At 42.1% G+C, this 23,507-nt stretch overlaps 1 long non-coding RNA gene across 1 annotated transcript; it reads right to left on the reverse strand.

The window, feature by feature from the left end:
* Window positions 1-21,996: 21,996 nt before the first annotated feature.
* LOC146610600 (uncharacterized) lies at window positions 21,997-23,424 on the reverse strand. Its single transcript, XR_014905023.1, has 3 exons — window positions 23,375-23,424; window positions 22,901-22,996; window positions 21,997-22,138 (listed from the first exon to the last, which is right to left on the reverse strand). It is a non-coding gene; the product is annotated as an uncharacterized LOC146610600 (long non-coding RNA).
* Between the last annotated feature and the right edge of the window lie 83 nt (window positions 23,425-23,507).

A 23,507-nucleotide genomic window follows, 5' to 3' on the forward strand; every position in this document is an offset into this window, starting at 1 on the left:
TGTCACAATAGCGAGCTCTCTGAAAAGAGCCGAACTTCCCATCACTAACTGGCAGACTTGTACTCATTCACTACTACAGCAACGGAATAACACTCCATCTCCTTTAGCCTCACCTGTACCACTCTGCCTCCAGTATCTAAAACTATCCATAAAACAGAATTTTCAAGTATCTTCACTTGACTTGAGCATTTGTTTTTCTGGCAACTTTTGGCTTTTACTCTGTACATTTGAAAACAAACATCTCCGGATTCTCCTCACCTTTCCAAAACAGGTTCATTACTTTCTTTATAAGACATTTGAGAGGGAGTTATAATCTCCTTTCTCTGCAAACCTTTAAACATCAAACTGATTTGAACCTAAATGGAGGGAATACAAATTTAAGACAGTCAAGTTGTTGTAACAGTCCTAAACGAACATGATGGGAATAAATAGTCAAAAACATATATTTGATTCTAATGTACTATCTACTAAAATGATCCAAAAGTTGTTTTTGTCCTTGAGTTGTGGTCTCAGTACTTTAGAACCTATCTAGCGCTGCAGAAAAGGATCAAGCATGTATAAAGTATGTGAAAAGGTTTGAAAATGGCAGGTAATTTCAAATGCAGCTGCAGTTTAGTGCTCGATAAACCGATTAGTTCTAAGTACTCTAGTGAGGTTTATAATATTGCACTGGTCTTGGACTGCTACAGAGTAACTATGGAGTTCATGGTCAGTGCTAGTTTATATCAGGGGTAGCAGACATCAATTTGAACTTAATGACGGTGCTGATAGATTCACTTACAGAAGTCTGCTTTTATCCAGCTTTCAGTACTTCAACTTTTACCTAAGTATTTTTTGATACAAGTATCTGCACTTTTACTTAAGTGATGGATTTGTTTACTTTTGCCATTTCTGAATCTTGCTGGAAACTTCCAGATGACAAATGTGACAACCAGTGATCACTGCCTCTCTGCTTCCTCTTTTTCTCTCTTGTGGCATTGTCACATAAAATGTTTGCGCACCAAGTATAGTCAAAAACATTTTCTTTTAGAATTACCCAGCCAGAAAGGACCCAAAATACATCCATATTTATTTAAGGTGAACGTGCTGTATCATAATCATATTGTTAGATATCCTTCCACATTTTATTTTATTTTTATTTCCTGTGTTCTACATAGACGACACCACCTGTGATTACAGTAATCTTTTTATTTAATAATTTAAATACACTCTATATACACACTCAAATATGTCACACATTTTATTTCTGAGGGAAGGAAAACCACTTTTACTTTCTAGAGTTAACTAAATTATTTATTACTGTATTGTAGTCTGCTATGCATTAGCATGAAGACTTCTTAGGGATTCTCTATGTATGTCAAAACCTGGAGGGTTGTTTGGACCCAAAAGAAGACTTAATACATGTGTTGAACTATTTACAAGGTTATTTACAAAAAAATGAACTCAAAACTCGAATATGACTTGAAACTGAAAACATTAACAGGGGACCTAGAAGGTCATAGACGGAGAATGTTTGGACACAAGGAGAGCGACGCAACGGGGAGCTCTGTAACAGAAGAGAGAAAGGTTGCTGGGCAGGTAGTTGAGAGAATGGCTAGAGGTGAGTAGGCACTACAGTGGGGTGTGCAGGTCGGGACTGAGTAGTCCTAGAGGGGATGTCTGTGAGAGTTTCATGTGGGGAGGCGAGCACTGGTTCCAGGGGGTCCAGAGGAGGGTCTAAGAGAGTCAGATGAGCATGAAGCTGAACACAAGGAGGCCACCTTACCATTAATGGTAGCAGGACAAACTGGTGGAGAGTGGCAAGCGGTGCTGGTTTAAAAACCCTCCCGTTGATTGCCCTGGAATGAAGAGCAGGTGAGGTGCCGGAAACTCCGCCCCAGAGGATGGACCCTGGAACTTCTCTCACACAAACAGGAAAACCCCCAGACACTCCCACGGCACATGACAATGTCTGTATCCCAATTCAGCATCTGCAGCCTTAAAGGCCGCATTTTAAGGCCGAATACGTCACAGCGACGTGACGAAGGCTGTCCCATTTCGAAGGCTGCTCGAAATGCGGCCCTCAAATGAGTCCTTCATTTCCCTGAATTTTAAGGACGTGGCGGTGTAGACTTCATGGCCCAATATATCCCAGAATGCATAGCGCGGCGGTGGGTGTGGATAATTTTGCCGAAAAAAACGGCGGTTGAGGGGCGCCCGAAGAGTAAACTTTAAGTAAGTACTGAATATTATGTCACTTATTTATGTGCAAATGTTTAATAACGAAGAACATTAAAACATTACTGTTGGCCACATGTCGGCAAAGTTATGTGACATTAGTGACGTTTGTACTAACTTGGTTTTAAAGCCTTTACTTTAAAATATACGCCGTTCAATAGCTGAGCTTAATCTTACAGAGAATGATCAAAGCTCATGTAGAAACAAACAAACAAATGAACAAAAGATTTTCTCCTTCATTTCTGTCAAACAAAGCTGTATGAAACGTTTCCAGCTGTTAGTCTCATGGTTGCTAGGCAACCTGGGCAGCGCAACGGAGGCTAGACCGTCCCATTTCACAAGCCTCGCACTTCCGGCCTTAGCGGTCTTTAAGTACGCGGCCCTTGAGGATTGTTGAGACTGCGTACTTTAAGGCTGCAGGCCCTGAATTGGGATACAGCCAATGTGTAGCCCTGGTCCACTTCATTTTTAAGAAACTGCCTGGCTTTATCTAGCCCACTTGTGGAGATTGCTGAGGAAAAGTGGTCGTGTTGTCACCAGTGCTAGTGGAACGGTCACCCTAGGTGCTGATGACTGTTTCTCAGAAACACTGTTGAGTAAAGATAACAAGGAAATGTTAACAGGTTGTGTGAAGACTCCAGCGACACTTGAAGGAACAACTTTATTAGTGGACCAGCTCGTTTTGGCTTGTGACCTTCATCAGGGTCGTCTTCATTACAGAAATGTTAAGAGAAATGTGCCCCTCCTGTTGACTTGTAAAGACACTTGAGGCTTTTGGCTGTTATAATCTCAAAGGGCCACTGACAGTTCTCAGAAAAGGTACATCAAATGCCAAGGATCAATATGTCTTTTAAAGCCAAGTGTCAAGTTCAAAATCGACTTAAAGTGGTTTAGTCCTTATGTTATTATTATATTGCAATGCCCTACTGGGATTTAACCTTTTGACACTGTGTTCTTTTAATTTTCTGTTTCAGAAAAAAAAAAAAAATTAAATCAATATGTCACTTTAAAAAAATTCTGAATCAATATCTTCCACTTCAGAGAAGAGTGCGGAGGTCATCCAACTTGTTAGCTTCATGAGTTTTTTCTGAAGGTGTCACGGTCCTGGGTCTCCTGACCCAGCGTTTTTAGTTCTTTGTGATTTTTGTATTATTGTACTTGTGTGTGATTTATTCTATGGCTTCTAGTTTTGATCCCTTGCCCTTCATGTCTCTCTGTGTCCCCTCTGTTCTGTGTAATTGTGTGTCTTTGCATGTTTGAGTTTCTTGTTTTCTGTCACTCTGCATTGTGCATTATGTTCTCATGGTTGGTTTTTTGTTACTCTCTCTAGTCTAGTCTCTTGTGTTCCCAGCTGAGTATTTCCCTGTGTATTTTGGTTCTTAGACCTCTGCCTTATGGTTTATGTCTCTGTATTTCTTAGTTGCTGTCTCCACTGTGTCAAGTTCGCGTCTCTGTGTGATACTTCCTGTTTTACTTTGATGGTCCGTGTCTCATGTGAATGCGTCCTGCTTTGCTTGTCTCGTCAGTCCTGATTTCTCCCAGCTGTGCCCTCCTTCTGTGTCTCATTCCCCTCGTTACTTCCCAGTGTATTTAAACCCTGTGTTTCTCTGAGTCAGTGTCGCGTCGTTCCTCTTGCTGTGTGGATCTCCCTGTGTGTCTCTCTGTGAGTTTTCCAAGTTCCCAGTTTAGATTAGTTTGTATGTTTTTTCCCTGCCAGCAAATAAAGCTGAGTTTTGAGTTCACCTCCCTGAGTCTGTGAGTCCTGCACTTTGGGTCCAACTCCTGCCTGCCGCACAGCGATTCATGACAGTACGACGCGACCAGATATGGACCCAGCAGCACTCAACCCACCAGAAGAACTGCGTCTGGACATTATCTACTCCGTGGAAAGACTCCTGCATCTGTGGCTCGAACATGAGGGGAAGGAATTTCGCCGTGCTGTGGAAACCAAACTACAGCGTTTAATCTCTGGTCTTCCCTGGCTACTCAGTGCGCTCCACCCACTCGAACAGGATTTAATCCACAACGAGCTCCACCTTCATCCCCCAGCTGCTACTACCCACCTGCCTGAAGGGCCGGATGTGGAGCCGCTCGGCCCGTCAGAGCCATCATCAAAAAAGAAACGACGATCACGCCGCCAGCGCGCCACCCCACAGCCGGACATTCAGACTTGTACATCGCCGGCTGTGGTGAGTAAGGACTCTTTTTCTGTGTCGAACCGTGGGACTATTCGTTCAGGGGCTGTGTTTTGTGCTACGGATGGTAATGTGAACAGTTTATCAGCTGCCCAGCCTCCTGAAGCTCACTTAGCTGCCCAGCCAGAAGCGCTAGCTCCATCTCCTGTGTCCCCGCTAGCACAGCCATTAACTCCACCACACGCTCCATTTTCACCTCTACCATCGCTTCAGTCATCAGTTCGGTCTGCCACTCAGTCGCCCTTAGTTCCGTCATCCACACTACCACCTGTTTCCCTTCCACCACCACCATCACTACACCCAGCCATTCAGGCTGCTACTCAGTCAGACATTCAACCCATAGCCCTGCCGTTAATATGCTCTATAGCTGAGCCACTAGCCGCCCGACCCGCAACCACTTCAGCCACTCCTCCACCCGTCACACCTCCACTACAACCATCACTGCAATCCCCAGTGCAGTCTCCAGTGTCCCCAGTGCAGTCTCCAGTGTCCCCAGTGCAGTCTCCAGTGTCCCCAGTGCAGTCTCCAGTGTCCCCAGTGCAGCATCCCTTAGCACAGTCATCCACTCAATCACCAGCTCCACTTTCCCCTCAACTATCACTACCACCTCTAGCTCAGTCTCCTGTGCACTCACCTCTGGTTCATTCTCCTGTGAAGTCATCAACTCCCCTGCCTACTCCGCTCTCACCACCTCCGTTACAACAGACATCAGTTCAGTCCCCTGTGCCAGTGCAGACGCCCTCAGTTCAGTCTCCCGTGCAGTTATCTACTTCACCACCATCAGTAGCTCAGCTCCCACTCTCACCCGTGTCTCCAGTAGCTCAGCTCCCACTCTCACCCGTGTCTCCAGTAGCTCAGCTCCCACTCTCACCCGTGTCTCCAGTAGCTCAGTTAGCTGCCCAGCAGCCTCTCTCTGCTCAGTCTCCTGTGTCGCCAGTTTTGCTCATTCACTCCATGCAGAGAGGTAACTTGATTTCTACTCAGGCTACTTTTCATGGTTTAGCCGCCGTTGGCACAGTTGGCCACTCCAGGGCTTCCCCAGAGGCTAGGTCTCAGTCCCCAGCTGATTCTGGACCCCTGAAGTTTAAGCAGCCCCCTAAGAACTGCACCATGTTCGCATTGCCTGGGCAGAGTCAGTGCTCAGTGCAGCGCCAGTTGTCCTCATGTCCGCCAGAGGACTTCATGCCTGTTGGCTTTGTTTTAGCCTCTGCTGGAGGGTCCGAGGGGCCCGTTCAGCCTCCCGTCTCCGCTGGAGGGTCCGAGGGGCCCGTTCAGCCTCCCGTCTCCGCTGGAGGGTCCGAGGGGCCCGTTCAGCCTCCCGTCTCCGCTGGAGGGTCCGAGGGGCCCGTTCAGCCGCCACCTGCGACCGCCTCGTCCTCGTCTGGTCCGGCCTCCGAGTCTTCGTCCTCGTCTGGTCCGGCCTCCGAGTCTTCGTCCTCGTCTGGTCCGGCCTCCGAGTCTTCGTCCTCGTCTGGTCCGGCCTCCGAGTCTTCGTCCTCGTCTGGTCCGGCCTCCGAGTCTTCGTCCTCGTCTGGTCCGGCCTCCGAGTCTTCGTCCTCGTCTGGTCCGGCCTCCGAGTCTTCGTCCTCGTCTGGTCCGGCCTCCGAGTCTTCGTCCTCGTCTGGTCCGGCCTCCGAGTCTTCGTCCTCGTCTGGTCCGGCCTCCGAGTCTTCGTCCTCGTCTGGTCCGGCCTCCGAGTCTTCGTCCTCGTCTGGTCCGGCCTCCGAGTCTTCGCCACCGTCTGGTCCGGCCTCCGAGTCTTCGCCACCGTCTGGTCCTGCGCCACCGTCTGGTCCTGCCTCGTCTGGTCCTGCCTCGTCTGGTCCTGTGCCCACCAGGCCATGGCCAGCACGCCTGAGACTGGGGGGCCGCCGCTGCCTTCCGCGCGGTCGGCCTCCTGAACTGCTCCGTCGTCTCCTTCGCCGCCGCCGCTGCCTTCCGCGTGGTCGGCCTCCTGAACTGCTCCGTCGTCTCCTTCGCCGCCGCCGTTGCCTCGCGCGCGGCCGGCCTCCTGAACTGTTTCGTCGTCTCCTTCGCCGCCGCCGTTGCCTCGCGCGCGGCCGGCCTCCTGAACTGTTTCCACGTCGCCGCCGTTGCCTTGCGCGCGGCCGGCCCCCTGAACTGCTCTGTGTTTGGGTTGTTTTCTTGGGCTCCGGTGTTTGCTGTGCTCTTCTTTTGTTTTCTGTTTGGTTCTTAGACCTCTGCCTTATGGTTTATGTCTCTGTATTTCTTAGTTGCTGTCTCCACTGTGTCAAGTTCGCGTCTCTGTGTGATACTTCCTGTTTTACTTTGATGGTCCGTGTCTCATGTGAATGCGTCCTGCTTTGCTTGTCTCGTCAGTCCTGATTTCTCCCAGCTGTGCCCTCCTTCTGTGTCTCATTCCCCTCGTTACTTCCCAGTGTATTTAAACCCTGTGTTTCTCTGAGTCAGTGTCGCGTCGTCCCTCTTGCTGTGTGGATCTCCCTGTGTGTCTCTCTGTGAGTTTTCCAAGTTCCCAGTTTAGATTAGTTTGTATGTTTTTTCCCTGCCAGCAAATAAAGCTGAGTTTTGAGTTCACCTCCCTGAGTCTGTGAGTCCTGCACTTTGGGTCCAACTCCTGCCTGCCGCACAGCGATTCATGACAGAAGGACTAAAAACGGGTAGTTAAATAATTAACCATATGCCCGTTTAGCTCTGGGTGCAGTTCACTTGAGACTTGTCTCCTAAATTATTCAGCTTGTTAAGCCTTTTATTAAATCTCCATCAAATATTTATCTTTTGCTGGGACCTATTGCAAACTTCGTTCTTTTATGTTCACCACTATGGGCAGGCATGTTAACTGACTGCTATTATCCTCCTGGATAATCAGGTGCTAGCAAGCCCATTATGTCAGCTATTTGCACTTAACACTGAGTAAGAATGACATCGTATACCAGACCAAATATGTACTTTGAGGAGGGAATAAGAAATATAATACTGTCCTTCAAAAATCATTTGAATTATGCACACATATGTGAAATTAATTTAACAACAATAACAGAAGAGTAATGTGACCTGTAAATATACTTCCAAGAATAAATCAGAAAGAGCAGTGGGCTTTAGAGGTGCGCATGCAGCAAAATAGACAGCATAAGGTAATGCTGCTCTCCGGGGGATTGTCTGTCACAACGGCAGACATTTCACTTACCATTAATGCTAAGTCGACCATTAGAGTTTGCATAGCCTCTCTAGGGAAATGGCCTAAATGAGATCACTTGTACTCACACTGGCGTGGAGGAGACACCCAACGGGCCACTTTGTTGGCTCTTAAAAGAAATCTGAGTATAAGGTAACTGCTCTAAGTGAACATGGATGACTGTATATGAAAATGAGGACATTTCTTTCAGTAAATTGCATGATTTTTAAAAATGTGAAAAAAGATCATAAATAATGTGCACAGACAGTAATTTAATAAAATCCAATGTGTGCACAGAACTTAGATGAAGTATATTACACACGGGCTACATTTAATTTCTTTTAATGCAGGTCATACATGCAAGCAAAGCATCTTGGAGAGAGTTGCAATGTAAATAAATGCATTGGTTCTGTTTAAGAAGTAACAACACATCCTTAAAAATCAGATTGATATTTGTAATAACAGAAGTTATTAAAAATTCATCTTTCAACATGACCTTGGCTAGACAGAAAACAACTTAATAAAAAACAATATTGTTGTTAATGCAATATTTATAGTTTCAGGAGTCCAGCAAACACCTTTCCCCACAAGTAGCAGGTCACAGGTTAAATGTCACCAACAGATGGATATGAGAATGAGCAAGGAGAGTAAAAGGTGAGTCTCTGAGAAGATGGGTGGGAATCACAGGTAAAAATATGTCAAGTGACGCATCCTGTATTTTTTCCAGTTTGAATTTGGTTATTTTGAAATTAGAGAATACTTCAAATTAATCTTTTGCTATTTTAAAACTACTCTAAATTCGAGGTGTATAAGTCAGATGAGTGAGTGTATAAACTCCTGTGTACATCTTTCCCTACATTAAACTGGTATTAAGCTTAAATTGAGCTTGAATTTCTTATTCATTTGCCAACATTCTTAATCTATGTTAATTTGCACCGTTTGTCATTTAGAAATTTCATTCAAAATCATTTAGTGTGTACTAAATCTTATTGAGTCTCTTGTTGTTGTTATTTGATAATTGTGGGTGTTATTGCAGCACCGTGAGAAATGATCTGCTTTCTCAGTGTGAACCAATGAGGTTTTATTTATTTATTTTCTTCTTAGTTTTAAGTCATTTTTAATCTATTTGTTATTCTAGCTCCTTGATCACCAGATTTTCTTTCTGTTCATATCGACTTGTCTCACTGTCAGATTTTAGTAACTAATAGCGCAATAACATCAATTACACATGCAAATGATGAGACAAAGGGAGTGTCCGCTTCCATTTAAGTCAAAAGATGGGAGTTGAAATACTGGCTTACGTGCATTTATGCAGTTTTATGATGGTTGAGATTTATGAGCAACAACCTTTTACTTGTAAACCCAGTCAAAATACTGTGTGAGGACATTTCTTTGTCAGTCTACACAGAAATCTATGCTTTTTATGCTGTTTTTCATTTTTAGACAAACTGTTGAATTAAAACACTTTATCTCCTCCTCAATTCAACATTTCTACCTTTGATGCTTTTTTATAATGAATTTCTCAGATGTTTCCTCAAAGTAGCCCTTTCCTTGAAGAAGAAAGGGCTAGAATTCCAGTATCTTTTTTTTACGGTGATATTTTCTTTTCAGAAATTAATATGACAGAACTTGCATTATTCTGGAATGTCACGTATCTCACTTGATTACAGGGTCTGTTGGGTGCCATTAGATTGTGGTATACATGACGGAACAATCAATTTCCTCTTGAAAGTGTGTTGAAGGAGAAAATTTTTTGATTGAGCTGCCTCCATGTTGTGAGGAACAGGAACTGCAGCGATGGTCAGACGTTTACACAATATACACTCATCATGGGGATGAATGTCATGGTAATTTTAGGCTTTTAATGATTTTTCTTTGAACTATCTTTGATGAATTTAAAACACAAGAATTGGGTCCACAATTTTTTGATCTATTTTGGATTTTCTCTAATCCACAGAGGGTCAAAAGTATACCAGCGAAACTCTTCTACATGTCATTAAAATCCCCAGATGACAATGACATTTGTATTCATGATGAGTGAAAGCAAAGGTCTGAACACAACTGACCATATGGAAAACCAGGAGTGCACAGGAAAATCCAAAATGCATTTAGAAAAAAATCCAAACAACCCTTTTCTGTGATGTAGCTCCATTATTATAATCCACAGAACAAACCTCTGAGCCATAGCGATACAAAACATTAATTCCCCCATGAGTGCTCTTCTTTTGATAGACCTTGTAAACAAACAAAGTAAAATGTTGTATCTACACTACCTCCATAACATTTTTACTCATTAGACTAGGGCAATCAGTTGGATTTTTCAGCAGAGCTTTGTGTGCACTATGTGCCAGCCACAGAATACATTAGACTTGGTACTAGCACACCGGCCTCCCCACTGTTTCCAGAGTGACCCTGATCTCTGACAATTATTCTCTTCTGACGCTTAGTGCATTGCAAATGCATACAACCACTGAGTGGAACACAACGTGCAGCATCATGTTGGGAAACATAAGCTAGGACAATTATCTCTGTGTGGTTTCCATTGCAAACATGCCAATTACCAGAACAACCACCTGCACACAAATGAATCCCTCCAGGACTGGAGCACTCCTGCACATCTCATATAGAAAAGTGCACATGCCGGTAGACTCAGGCTTAAATTTACAATACATCTTACTTTTATCTCCCATCATCAGCTGGTTTCCTGGAAGTTTAGATCTGACCCTCATGCAGCATATTAACGCAGCAACTGGACCCCCTCAGTGCTGCATAGGTTTTCTGAGCACACCAGCATCCCACCTGGGAGCAGCTGTGTAGGGGGGAGGTACGGAAGAAATATTGATTGTGATAAGCCTGGTAAATGACCTCTGGAGTATTTTTAGACTGGAGCCATATGACTGGGGAGGAAGCGGATCATTTCCATGAATGAGGAATGAGTTGGTCGTTTCTCTCACACGGACAGCCTCTAAAGTATGAGTATGCAAATCCCTCGCCTAAAGCTCTGTTAATTATTCAACCCCCCACTACTCCACGCACCCCCTCATCTTTGCTCCTTATCCCCTGTGCCCTCTACAAGAAAGCGCCATTGAGTGATTGAATTGTTTGCTGATGGAACAATCACACCATCTTTAACCTAAAAGCCACTCGCCATAAATCAAAGAAAATATTTCTGCTTCCTGAATGATTAATGCAATTTAATATCCTAATGAAAATGCTTGTTTCTGGTGCACCACGGGCTCACATAGAAGTGACATGTTAAAACAAGGACAGAGTAGAGGATGGATTATTGAAAGGTACAGTAAGTCATTTTACTCCCACAACTTTAAGTTATTTAATAGAAAAAAAAATACTTTTCCACTCATTGGTATGATTGGCGTGTAATTACATCTCCCAATAAACTATTAGATACTTATATATAATTAATTGACTAAAAATTACATAGGAGAGGGCGGCAGTTTGTATGTTGCCCCACTACTTTGAATACAGTGGCTAAGATGGGCATTGCAATTCAATCTACTTGCATTTTATCTATGTGGCTAGAGAATGGCCACATGTGTAATGCACCTTATAACTTACTTTTAATTTAAAAATCACAAATAGCTCTATATGCTGGCTTTGGGAGGTCAAAAGCACTCCAGCGTAAAAAGAAATGCTGCAAAAGCACGCAAAACACAAATTAAGTTGAATAAAACACAAAGGAAATAGGTTTTTTTGTGGGCTTTTGTCTGTAAAAAAATGTATGAAAAAAAATAACGGGACTGTTTCTGGGAACAATAACGTAACAGAACAGCTGCAGAAGTGAAAAGCTAACAGTTAACAGCTAATAGCAGACATGCAGTCATTGCATTACATGAATTTTATGACCCTTCCATTTTTTTCGTGATTTTTTTCTGCAGGGTTTTCTATTTGCTTGTGTTTTCTGAAGTTACAGTCTGTTTGACCACTCAGGGCCACAATACTTTTAAAAGCTATATTATACAGTTTAACAGTTGTACATGTATATTTTAATCATCACTTTCTCATTATGTCTTTTCCTCCTTCATCACTCCCCTCTCTTCTCTCCTTTCTTTCTCATCTCTTCCTCCTCACCTTGAGGACCATCACAGATCTCTAACACTACACAAAATGCATAAACATGCTTATTTATTTCTGATATTGTTACAATTAGGGATAGCTCAGTAGGTAGAGTGGTGGCCCCATGATCGGAGGGTCGGGGGTTCGACTCCACTGAACAGCTACCCTGAGGTATTCCTGAGCAAGGTACTGATCCTTGGGGTGGACTAAGTTTTGGTGCAGCGTGTTTTGGGGTTTAAAAGCCACGGAGAAAATTAGAGATTGTCATGGTCCTGGGTCGGTGACCCAGCGCTTTAAGTTTATTATTATCATTTTCTAGCTTATTCTGATTTTGAATTAGTTCTTTGGGTTTGGTCGTCGTGTTTATTATCCCTACCTGTGTCTTCCCTCTGTGCTCCGTTCAGTTCCCCGCGTTTGTGTTGCAAAATAGTCTGTGTGTTTCCTGTTTTACTTTGTAGGTCTGTGTCTCGTTATGTCCATGATTCCCAGCTGTGTGCCCACTTGTTCCTCGTTTCCTCATGCGCCTGCCAGTGTATTTTAGTCCCTGTCAGTTAGTTCTTGTTGTCACGTCGTTAATGTCGGTTCTCCTCTCATGCGGTGTTTTCTCTTGTGAGTTATACTCTTGGATTTCCCAGTTTAGTTTGTTATTGTTTTGTATTCCTTCCAAGAGTGTTTGAGTTCACGTTTTTCCTCTGTGTCCTGCATAACATGGGTCCAATTCCTGCCTGCCACACTGCACATCATGACAGAGATAATGTGTCTCAGCCGTTCCAATACTTCTTTTCTTTTTTTTTTTTTGCCTGTCCCGTTTGGCTCTTTTGCCATCAGAATTGTTATCTAAAGGCAAAGAAAGATGCCCAACGGATTTACTTTACCAAATTGACCATCCCAGCCTTGCCGTAATGGTCCATTTGATTCACCTTTTATTGTTTATTTTATTTTCACTTACTGAATACGGGACAGACTTGACTGGGGGAAAGAAGGGGAGAAAGAAAGAGGGAAAGAGAAACAGCTGAGAAGAGGGACGGGGAGAAGGGCAAAAAACATAAACCAACAGAACGGGCAGAGAAAAAAAAATGCATATATCGATCACCTGGATCACCTGCTGAGAAAGAAAAAAGAAAACAAGCAGAAGAGAACAAGAGTAATAGAATAAACAACATCACAATGATATATGGGAATATGACAGTAAATACTAAATGTTAAACATTATTGTGCAGCACATAAGATCAACAGAACACAGTGTGCTTTGAGGTAGGAGCCAAAAAGGGTGTAGTTTGTGGGTGTGATCACCCGTGTGTACACCTGTGAGCATGGACGCGCTTGTTTTTTTTTTTTTGTTTTTTTTTAAAAGGTTCCTTCATGTAATAATCTGCTAGAGGGTGTGGGGGGGCCACAGCCCCGTCCTTCAGGGCATGAAGCAGGTATGGAGGAGATCAAAACTCCAGACATCCAGAGGCCCCCAGAACACAAGAGACCAAGGAAGACCAACAGAGGGGCAGCCGCGCCACTGTCCCAGGAAGAGCTGAGGAGAGTCCCAGATGAGGGCTCACTCAGCAGCCGCAGAGCAGAAGCCAGGGGGAGTTGCAGTGACGCGCCCGTGAGCTCCGCCGGCAGCCAGCCGTGCCTGAGTGACCGAGCCCCAGGCCGAGAGGCCGGGGGCACCCCACCTCCGAAGTGGCCCGAGCGAGCCCCAGGCTCCAGGCCCCGATAAGCGGCCGCCAAGGAGTGAGCCGGTGTGTACCTGGACGCCCATCCCCGGACACAAAGAACCACCAACGCACCGATGTCTGAGGGAGTCCGCCACTGGCAGGGGAAGTGGTGGTAGGGGGAGATAGGCCTCCAAACCTTGGAGGGCCTGAGATGTCCCCAGAGGTGGCGCCTGACACCCAACCTGACATATAGACACAGACATACAGGCACACACAGATACAAACATCCATTCCCACCCTCATGCTCTCATATGCACTTACTCCACACTCAACCAACGTGGAGACAGACATAAAGAGACGCTGTACACACGATCACACTCCCCAAGCGTACTCTACAAACCGGGTCTAGGTACCCTTGCCCCTGGAGGGGGGAACTGCACCCAGACCCAGGTGGTGTTACCCTTTTCCCTGCGGTGGGGGGAGGCAGACCGCCCCGACTCCGCAGCAGCAGGAAGGCCCCACACTCCAGACCGCAGTCGGACGGCCAACTCCTCCTCCTAGCCCCCCCCGCTCCAGCAGGTCGCAGAGAACGGGGGTGGGAGAAGACTCCAAACCTCCCTCCACCCGCTCATTGTAGTGTTGATGCATGTGTGTTCTAAGGTGCATTTAAAACCCAGGAGGGCATGGAGCTACCTGCCAGAGAGCAGCAGGTAAGCGCATGGTCCCTCCTGCTAGCCCTCAATGTCTACGTGTATTAAAAATTGAGAGGTGGGCAACGATGCCAGGGGTGGGGTGTACACCCTGATGGTACTTTGGATTCCGTGTATCGTGCCCACCCCCAAGATCCTATATGTATGTGTAATGAGAGTGTGAGTAATGTGAATGTCTAAGTTGTGGGTTCCAATACTCCTGACACATGCAGGTCTCCTGGGTCCCCTGGATCACAACAAATGTCCACCTGGGATACCTTTTTACTCAATCATCCAGATGAATAAAATCAACTTTTTGGGATTTCTTTACCTCGATGATTGAGCATGCATCAAGACATATATCAGCTAAAGTTAGGCTTGAGTGTCTTAACAGTGTCCTCACACCATATGAGAGTTTACTCGGGTTTATTTGGGTCTGACTCTGAACTTGTAAGATAGTTTCACTAATCCTGGCTAACAGCAGCTAACGGTGGCAAAAGAAGCATCCCTTACTGACAAAAAATGTCAGGATATTCTCAACAACTCATCTCAGTATCACTGTCATCGGATAGAAGTGAACTTCACTGACACATCAACTTTTATTGGACTCCTTTCACAAGGTTTAATGGCCTCCTCCAGTGTAAATAGACATCCAGTATATTGACAGTTGAGGTAAACAGCAAACTGGCACCACACTAACCACAAATAAAGAATAGCCAGAGTTGTTTGTCCTACTGGATAAACTGTAACTAGGATTGTGCACTTGACTTGGGTGGGCTGAGGAAACATGATTCTGCAATCTACTATCATCTAGCGATGAGATTTTACACACTGCACCTTTAAAAACAAATCATGGCTTCATGTATTTGTCAGTCGGGTCACATTCGATATGGTTCCATTACTGCAGTGTAATTTGCTTGATGAATTGGTTCGGTGATTTGGACTCCTCTGTTGTTTAACTGACATTTGAAGATAATCACCTTTTTAACTGGGTAAAATGGATTTCCAGTGGGGGCTTTACATGAAAAACATGCTTGTTAAGGTATCAGTCTTTGTACATGAGAGAAAAGGTCTGAAAGCACCTCCACAAAGACAGTATTCTGATGGAGATAATTATTAATAAAACTTCAAAAGTAATACCTTTTCATGACAAAATCATATAGTAGAGCTCTTTTCCCTCATTTAACTTCATTTGATTTCAGTTTCCCTGACATGTGACAGCATCATTCACACATTCACACAGCTCTGCATCTTCACAGCTCAGAATAGGTCTGCGTGTCCCCCCTCAGGGCTCATGCACCCCTCCAATCAAGACATAAGACAAGTGTATAAGCATTTAATTTTAGGATCCATTGTGCTACAACTTGAGGATTAATCTTTAAACTTTCATCTTCCAGGTCTCAGAATGAGTTTTCCATGAGTGTAACAAGGAGTTTGGACATATGTGATGCAATGTTAGGGTTGATGTTTGAAATGGGAAAAACATATCTCTGTACTACAGTGCTGCTTTTTTAATTTAATTTGTACAAACCCAATTGTGAAAAAGGTAGGACCTTGTGTCAATATAAATAAAATAGAATTAAATTATTTTCAAATTATAAGCCAGTTTTTTTATTCAGATTAGAATACAAAAAAATATCAAATCTTAGGACTGAGAAAATTTACTAATTTTAGAAAAATATTAGCTTATTTTGACTTTGATCACAGAAATATATCCCCAAAAGTTGTGTTTTGGGCAACAAAAGTCTGAAAGAGTAAGTGGTACTAAAAGGAAACAATTGATGAAATATCATTATGGAGAAATCTGTATGCAAAGGTCAAAGCCGAAAAGACTGTCAGGCCCTCGGGCAGCACTGAATTAGAAACAGACATGATTCTGTCATGGAAATCACTACATTGGCTCATGAACACAAAAGCCATCCACAAAAGCAGGTTAAAGCTCTATCATCCGAAGAAAAAGCTATGTGTGAACATGATCTAAAAACACTGCTATCTTCTCTGGGCCAAAGTTCATTTCAAAAGGAGCGAGGGAAAGTTGAAAACCATCAGAAAAACTGAAATTTGCAATTCTTTTTGAAAAACACAGCAGACTAAAGATGAGAGGGTTCTTTCGGCTTGTTATCAGTGCAAAGTTCAGAAGCATACATCTCTCCTGGTATACAGATGCAGTGTTTGTGTAACTGTAGCTGGGAATGCTAAAAGATTTATACAGGTTTTAGAGCAACATATGTTTCCATTCAGGTTACATGTTTATCAGGGAAGGGCTTGCATTGCATGTCTCAGCAAGACAATGCTGCACTCCACTGCTTCTGTTATAACAGCATGGCTTTATTCTAGATGAGTCTGGGTGCTGAAGTGACCTGCCTGCAGTTAAGACCCGTCACCAGTTGGAAACATTTGGTACATCTCACGAAATGAAAAGAACCAGGACTGTTGAACAGCTAGAATTCTATATCAGTCAGGAATGAGACAACATTCCTCTCCCAATGGTTCAAGAACTGTCTTATCTTTTTCCTGATTCCCTGAGTCTGTAAAGACTGTTGGCTCAAAAAGAGAGAGTGTTATACTGAGGTAAACATTCCTCTGTCCCAACTCTGTTGAGACTTGTTGCTGACATCAAATTTGATTTGCATTTACACAGCATCCATTTTTCCCTACATTACTTTTATAAACATCAGTGCCTCCCAAACCAATATTACAGGATAGTTATCATGTTGAGGACTGATTCTGAATATGTAGTCATGCATATGCAGAGGACTCTGTGCAGTGCTGTGACAAACTCAATACAACCCATGATTGTATCGTACAAACCACTTTTAGCAGTGGTAACTTGAAGTAAATGTTTTTTCGGTATCAGTCTCTCACATCATTGTGGAGGAAGCTTCAGTTCATTGACGTTTTGGGGCATTTCTTTATGTACATAATACTTTTGTAAGGTCTCACCGCAGCATCCCAATTGGACTGAGGTTTGACTTAGCAATTACAACACCTTGATTCTTTTCTCTTTCAGCCATTCTGTTGTAGATTTGCTGTGTTCTTGGAAGCATTGTCCTTTTGTTCAATTACATCTCCAGAGGATCAGCCAAGCTTTACAGTAGCTGCCAGACAGATGGCCTCACATTTGACTCTAGTAATGTTTGGTGTGAAGAGGACTTCATGTCCACTCAGGTGCCCAGGCCCTGTGGCTGCAAAACAAGCCCAAATCATCACACCTGACATCAGGTGTTTATGCTGATATATATCTATGTCTATTCAAAGAACACGAGTTTAGTTCAGATGTAACTTTACAAAGCTAAGCCATGCTGCCATGTTCTTTTGATGGAGAAGAAGATTTTGCCCCAGTATACCTTCCATACAAGCCGTTGTTGTTTTAAAGTTATTAATTTGCACAGCTTTAATTAAAAATAATAATTAAAAAGATATTTTACACAAACCAAAATCGGTTTCTTAACTTGAATCAAGGTTATGAAAGCATGCTCATTGTGCAGATCTGACAGACCATTTCTGAGTGTCAGCAAAGCACAAGTCAAGCCGGTATACCTGTGATTATGCCCTCTTTACCTCATGTATGTTGGTGGTTTAATAGATGTATTTACATCTTAACTGGCTTCTGTTTGTTGTGAGTTTGTCAGTTCCTTACTTCTTGCAATTTGCGTTGACGCAATCACTGCCAGAAGTGATTAGTCATGAATAATGCATTTCATTTTTTAAATTCAACACTCAGGGTTTGATTTGCACAGTTATATTTTTTCCTCATCTCCCTTCATTTATCCCTGATAGTCCGCCTCCACCCACAAACACCAGTAATTCCACATTTGTGTTAAATAATTCAAATGGCACGATAATCAAATGGAATGGATCCCATAGTCTGTGTATTTACTTTGTTTTAACTACTGTCCCGTTTTGCCTGTGAATGATATCTGGGAGGCAACCTCCTCGCAGCTTTTTTTTTCCTTTTGTAGCAGGCGGTAGGATGTGAGGCTGGCAGGCCAACAAGAGCGGAGAGCTGTGGAACAAACCAATTGCTCCTAGCAGTCCCTGGCACAGCGATGCGGGAAATACTTTTTTTTTGGGTCTCTTATCAATCCACATATGCCGAGGACGCAAATGGGGGAGTGTGTTGGTTGAGGGGCTGTGAAGGAGGGGGACTCTGATGGGATTTTCCCCTCCATGACACTGCTGCGTTCAGTGCTTGCGTCAATGAAGCCAGCTTAACATGCTTAGTTATATTATGTAAGCTGCAAGATCAAGGAACATACAGAAAGCCAAGTGCAATGCAGTGTGTGTCTGTGTGTGTGTACTTGTACTTGTCTCAGGGACACATCTTCAGAAATCTTTCCTTCTGCATTCAAAATGAAATCAACCTCGATATATTCTGATGACGTCCGGGATTAAAAGAGCATCTTTTGTCTAAATTCTGCATTTCTGAATGCTACATTTCAATTGAACCCCACAAAAACAGAGTGTTCCTTATATCTTTGTCACATAAAGTGACGCTAAATGAGTGCCTGCTTTTGCAGGACCTGATTTTTGCAGTTTTGGATGGTTCCATTTTGCATACTTTATTAATAAAACATGTACTGGAGCTGTTAGGTGGCACAGTTCACATTCTTATCAGCATAATGCAATGCCCAGAATTCCTCAAGTATGCTGTAGCCTCCATAGGGAGAAAAAAGATTTGATATTATAGATGTTTGTTTCGTCAGAGTGCCCACTGGAGGTAAGGCCTCAGTGATGGAAGATTTGAAGGTTTGCCATGTCTCTACAAATTTCCCATAAAGCCGGTTTAAACTTCAATATGCACAAGGAGTGTTTCTTTAATTTATAAAAAGGGATTGCATATCATAACAGGGAAAAATGGTTTGCCTTGAATGCTCTCTTGCAATGCATGTGAAACCCACTGACTGACAACATACAAAAATGCACACAAATCTGCACATTTATTGCACTCTTTAGCAATAGTTACATTTTTGCTCTTAGTTTTGAAGCAGAATGAAGCATAGTTTTAATAGTCAGAATAACAGTAGTGAGACTAGACCATGGTTTCCTTTATATTTACTCTGCTAAAGAGTCAGTTTCCACTGCCATATGGCTTACAGAATTATGAAACTCAATACTGAATCAATGAGCCATGCAAAGGCACAAATTATCCGGGAAGTCATTTCTGTATTGACTATAGTGTCATTAAAGAGACTGTGTCAACACTGCACTCATTGTCTGAAAAATGAAAGCTGAAACCTTGTGCATTGCATTTGATTGCTTACTGGTCAATATTTCTGCCTTTGTTCAATATTCTACATTATATTCCAAGGCATCATGTAACCCTTTGGGTGTCACAGCCCAGGCCTGTCTAAGAGAAAATCATCAAATGCCTCCAAAACCTTTCATTGTCTTTTTCTCCTGTTTGTGAGAGCACATGATACACTTTAGCAAAGGAAACCTGCAAAACTGTGAATTTTTGATGTGAGATGTTAAAAATAACAGCCAAGAATAGTCGATAAGGGAGATACATTCCCCGGGACTATGGGTCTTACAAGTTGACTGCACAGTAATTACATCTCCGGAGGATCCAGGAGAGGAAAGTTTTCAAAAATGTGGGGGAGCTGGCGAGGCAAAAGAACTTCATGCTCTGCAGGCTTCACCGTACTCTCCTCCCTCTTGAAACAAAATCGGAATGCTAATGTCTCATCAGAAAACAGGTAAGGAATTCTAGTCAGTTTGTGCCAGATCAGTCATCCCTTCTCACTTATGTTCCTTGTGTTCTTCCTTTCTAAACACAAAATAAAATGTTTTGCTCATTTGGTATATGTCAGTTTAAAAAGAGATGAATCCGTGCTTCACATTAGACAAATAAAAACGAGACACTAGAATACATTTTCTAACAAACAGTGGTAAGTTTCTTAAGTCTGCAAAAGTTTACATTTACAGTTTCTTATGTCTGTCACTGGTGGCTTGGATTTAACACAGCGGACCTGTGTTTTGTTGGAGCAGCCCAGGGAAAAACAATATAAATATGTGACTGAAAATTCTTATTTAAAGACTGAAATTATGTTGGTAAATAAAAAGTGTGACAAAATTAACATGATTAACAGTTCTAAATCTTTAATTTTATTTAATCAAATACAGTTGACCTTATCAAGTATTTATCACTTCTCTAACTCATCTCATTTATGCAGTTACACAGCATGTTCTTCTCTATCTTTGGAGGAAAACCATTGCTACTTTTAATACAGACTAAATTCTAAGTCCCAGTGGTTTTTGTTGTTGATTCTCTGTGTAAAGTATTTGTGGTTATTCCACACTGGACCCTGGTGTAACATAAAGTACTGCTGCTTGTGTTATTTATTTTACAATGTTTGTATTATTTCATAGAAGACTCATAAATGTTTAACACATATGGAATGGACCAATCCAAAAATCAGAGCCACTTTATGCAGTGTATAGCCAAGTGGCATAAAAAGAAAAATGTTGCTTTTTTAAAATTTTTTCACACATTTCATGTACATTTTTGTTTGGATGATAGAGTGCAAACAAAAAATCTTTTTCTCTCTCTGCTCTTCACTTCTCAGTCTTACGCTGTGTGCATTTCTGTGTTGTTGTTTTTTTTTGTTTTTTTTTTACCTGTGTTTATGAACTCCTTCAGGCTACTTAAAGCTAGATTCCTGGAACCCCTCCATCATCACTGCTAAGACCAGCTCTCCCAACCAGCTACCTGCACAAGTCATAACAGTAACAATACAATTCCCATTCAGTTCAGTTGAATGTTACAGGGAGTGCAGAATTATTAGGCAAGTTGTATTTTTGAGGAATAATTTTATTATTGAACAACAACCATGTTCTCAATGAACCCAAAAAACTCATTAATATCAAAGCTGAATGTTTTTGGAAGTAGTTTTTAGTTTGTTTTTAGTTTTAGCTATTTTAGGGGGATATCTGTGTGTGCATGTGACTATTACTGTGCATAATTATTAGGCAACTTAACAAAAACAAATATATACCCATTTCAATTATTTATTTTTACCAGTGAAACCAATATAACATCTCCACATTCACAAATATACACTGTAAACCCGAACAAGTTGACTGAACTTAAAACTTTTGTGGAAACTGATTACCTCAAAAGATTTAAGTACAAAAACTCATATCTTCTAAGTATGGGGTACTCAAAATTTGTATTTATTGTTAACCTAAAAATTTTAAATTATATTTTATATTTTATTAATTGAGCTTTACTCAAAGACTGTATACTTTAATTTCAATATTTTTGTGTTTCGTGTAGTTTATTATTTTGATGCAACACAATGCAATTATATTACAACCTAAACTCAAATTATCTGATTATTAATTAAAAGATATTTATGTTGTGAGTGTAGACTACTAAAAAAAAAAAAAGTACGGAAATTCAGTTACTTTACATTTTGTTTATTTAACATTTTTTCATGAAAATTTAAAAACATCACAAATGTTTTTATAAAACAACTAACATGGACATCGGCACCATAAAGTGAGCATTATAAATTCTGTGTAGAACATTTATCTTTTTATAAACTCACAAAGGACGACATCAGTCCTAATTGCATCTTTCTCAAAATACACAAAAATGCAAAACAAAAAGTCAAATACTAATCACTTTTTTTTAAATAGAAATGAAAAACAATTTTTTAAAATGGGTACAAAGACGATCAGCTTCCAAATAACCAGATAAGGCAGTCAAGTATAGGAAAATTAGGTAAACTGATGGAGTTAAATCCACCCAAAGCCTGTAGTAAACTTAAAGTGCTTAAAGTGCTTCAAACAAAGTGCTCAGTAACAGAGTGCGTGTCCTAACAAACATTGCCTTATATTCCTTAAGAGCATGTAGGCAGGGGTTTCAGGGGTTTGCCGTCATCAAGCCCCATGAAGATATTTTGGACTAAGGCAAATGTGTGAACCCAGTCCAGTCCATTTTACTTCCTCAAGCATGGCTGTTTTGGTGAAAGGCGACTAGGTGATGCGTGATATTCAAATCTGGGAATATCACGCATCACCTAGTCGCCTTTCACCAAAACAGCCATGCTTGAGGAAGTAAAATGGACTGGACTGGGAAGCGCCGTCGGTAACCACTGTGAGAAGGGCAACTGGAGTGTCAATGAGGGTCGACTCATCCAATGCGTCCGCCTGGAATAGACACAGTATCAATGGTAAATGGCCTGTATTTGTATAGCGCTTTACACATTCAGTCATCCAGACATTCACACCCATTCACACACTGGTGATGGCAGCTACATTGTAGCCACAGCCACCCTGGGGCGCACTGACAGAGGCGAGGCTGCCGGACACTGGCGCCACCGGGCCCTCTGACCACCACCAGTAGGCAACGGGTGAAGTGTCTTGCCCAAGGACACAACGACCGAGACTGTCGGAGCCAGGGCTCGAACCGGCAACCTTCTGATTACAAGGCGAACTCCCAACTCTTGAGCCACGATCGCCCCAATTAAATAAGTAAGGTTGGTTTGAGAGAATGTGACAAGCATGACCTGTAATCTAGCAAAACATTCAGCAGTGTAGTGGGTTACTTTGTAACGAGTTAGGGTACTCTACTTTTTTTGAAAAATGTACATTAACGTGTTAGCTTCTTGCATTACATAATTTGTATTTTTATTATTTTTCTAAAAAAAAAAGTAATTTTTTATTTCATGACTTTATCTCAAAAAGAAACTAAATCTTGACTTCAGCCTGGTTTTTGGGCCACCTGCAGCATAGCCATAGTGCTGTGATACGCCTGTGCCCTGCTCCTGACCTGTGTGTGTGTGGGTTTTCTACAGAGAGGGTATTTTGTTTGTACAATTTGGTAGCTGCTAGGGTATTAAATTGTATTTAAAAAAATCCATAGCATTTTATCTTACTGGCAGAATTTAAGTAATGCAAAAATACACTTACATTACATGTCTAAAAGAATTCTGGGTCCTCCTCCCGCAGGTATACAGGAAGGGCACGAAGTACTGCAGTGCGTTTCACGTTGATATCAGGCGCCTCCTAAAAAGGGAAAAGAAAAGTTCATTTAACGCAAAGTTTTCAGGTGTCATTCTTTGGGGAGAATACATGTTTATGAAACTGCATGACATCAGACTCTACTAAATTTTGGAGACTTTTCTTTTAAGATACAACCTTTCTGTCTCTTGTGACAGAGAGTATGTTTCTTAATCATTTGACAAAAACCCTACACAGTATTTTAAAATAGTGTTCTCCAGATCAGAGCTGTGATCTATATAGAACATGGGGTTCAAAGCAAGGAAAAATTGTGTGTTTATCAGTGAAACTTTTAATTTGTGTTAATTTTATCATTATCAATATATGAAATCTTCACCTTAAGGGACTTAATGAATGGTTTCTTCAATAGATCTTTCAACTCACCTGTGTTTACTGTCTCCACCTGAAATTAATTGCAGTCTGAATTTTTTTTTCTTCTGTCTTTTTGTCTTTGGCCTTCAGCCTTGGAAGAAAAAATAAAAATATTGAAAACCTTATCAGCACACTAAATATACAA

The sequence above is a fragment of the Diplotaxodon limnothrissa genome, linkage group LG20 (genome assembly GCF_057381915.1).
Source record: "Diplotaxodon limnothrissa isolate DT_005_m linkage group LG20, D_limnothrissa_male_GT1.1, whole genome shotgun sequence".
Classification (NCBI taxonomy): Eukaryota; Metazoa; Chordata; class Actinopteri; order Cichliformes; family Cichlidae; genus Diplotaxodon; species Diplotaxodon limnothrissa.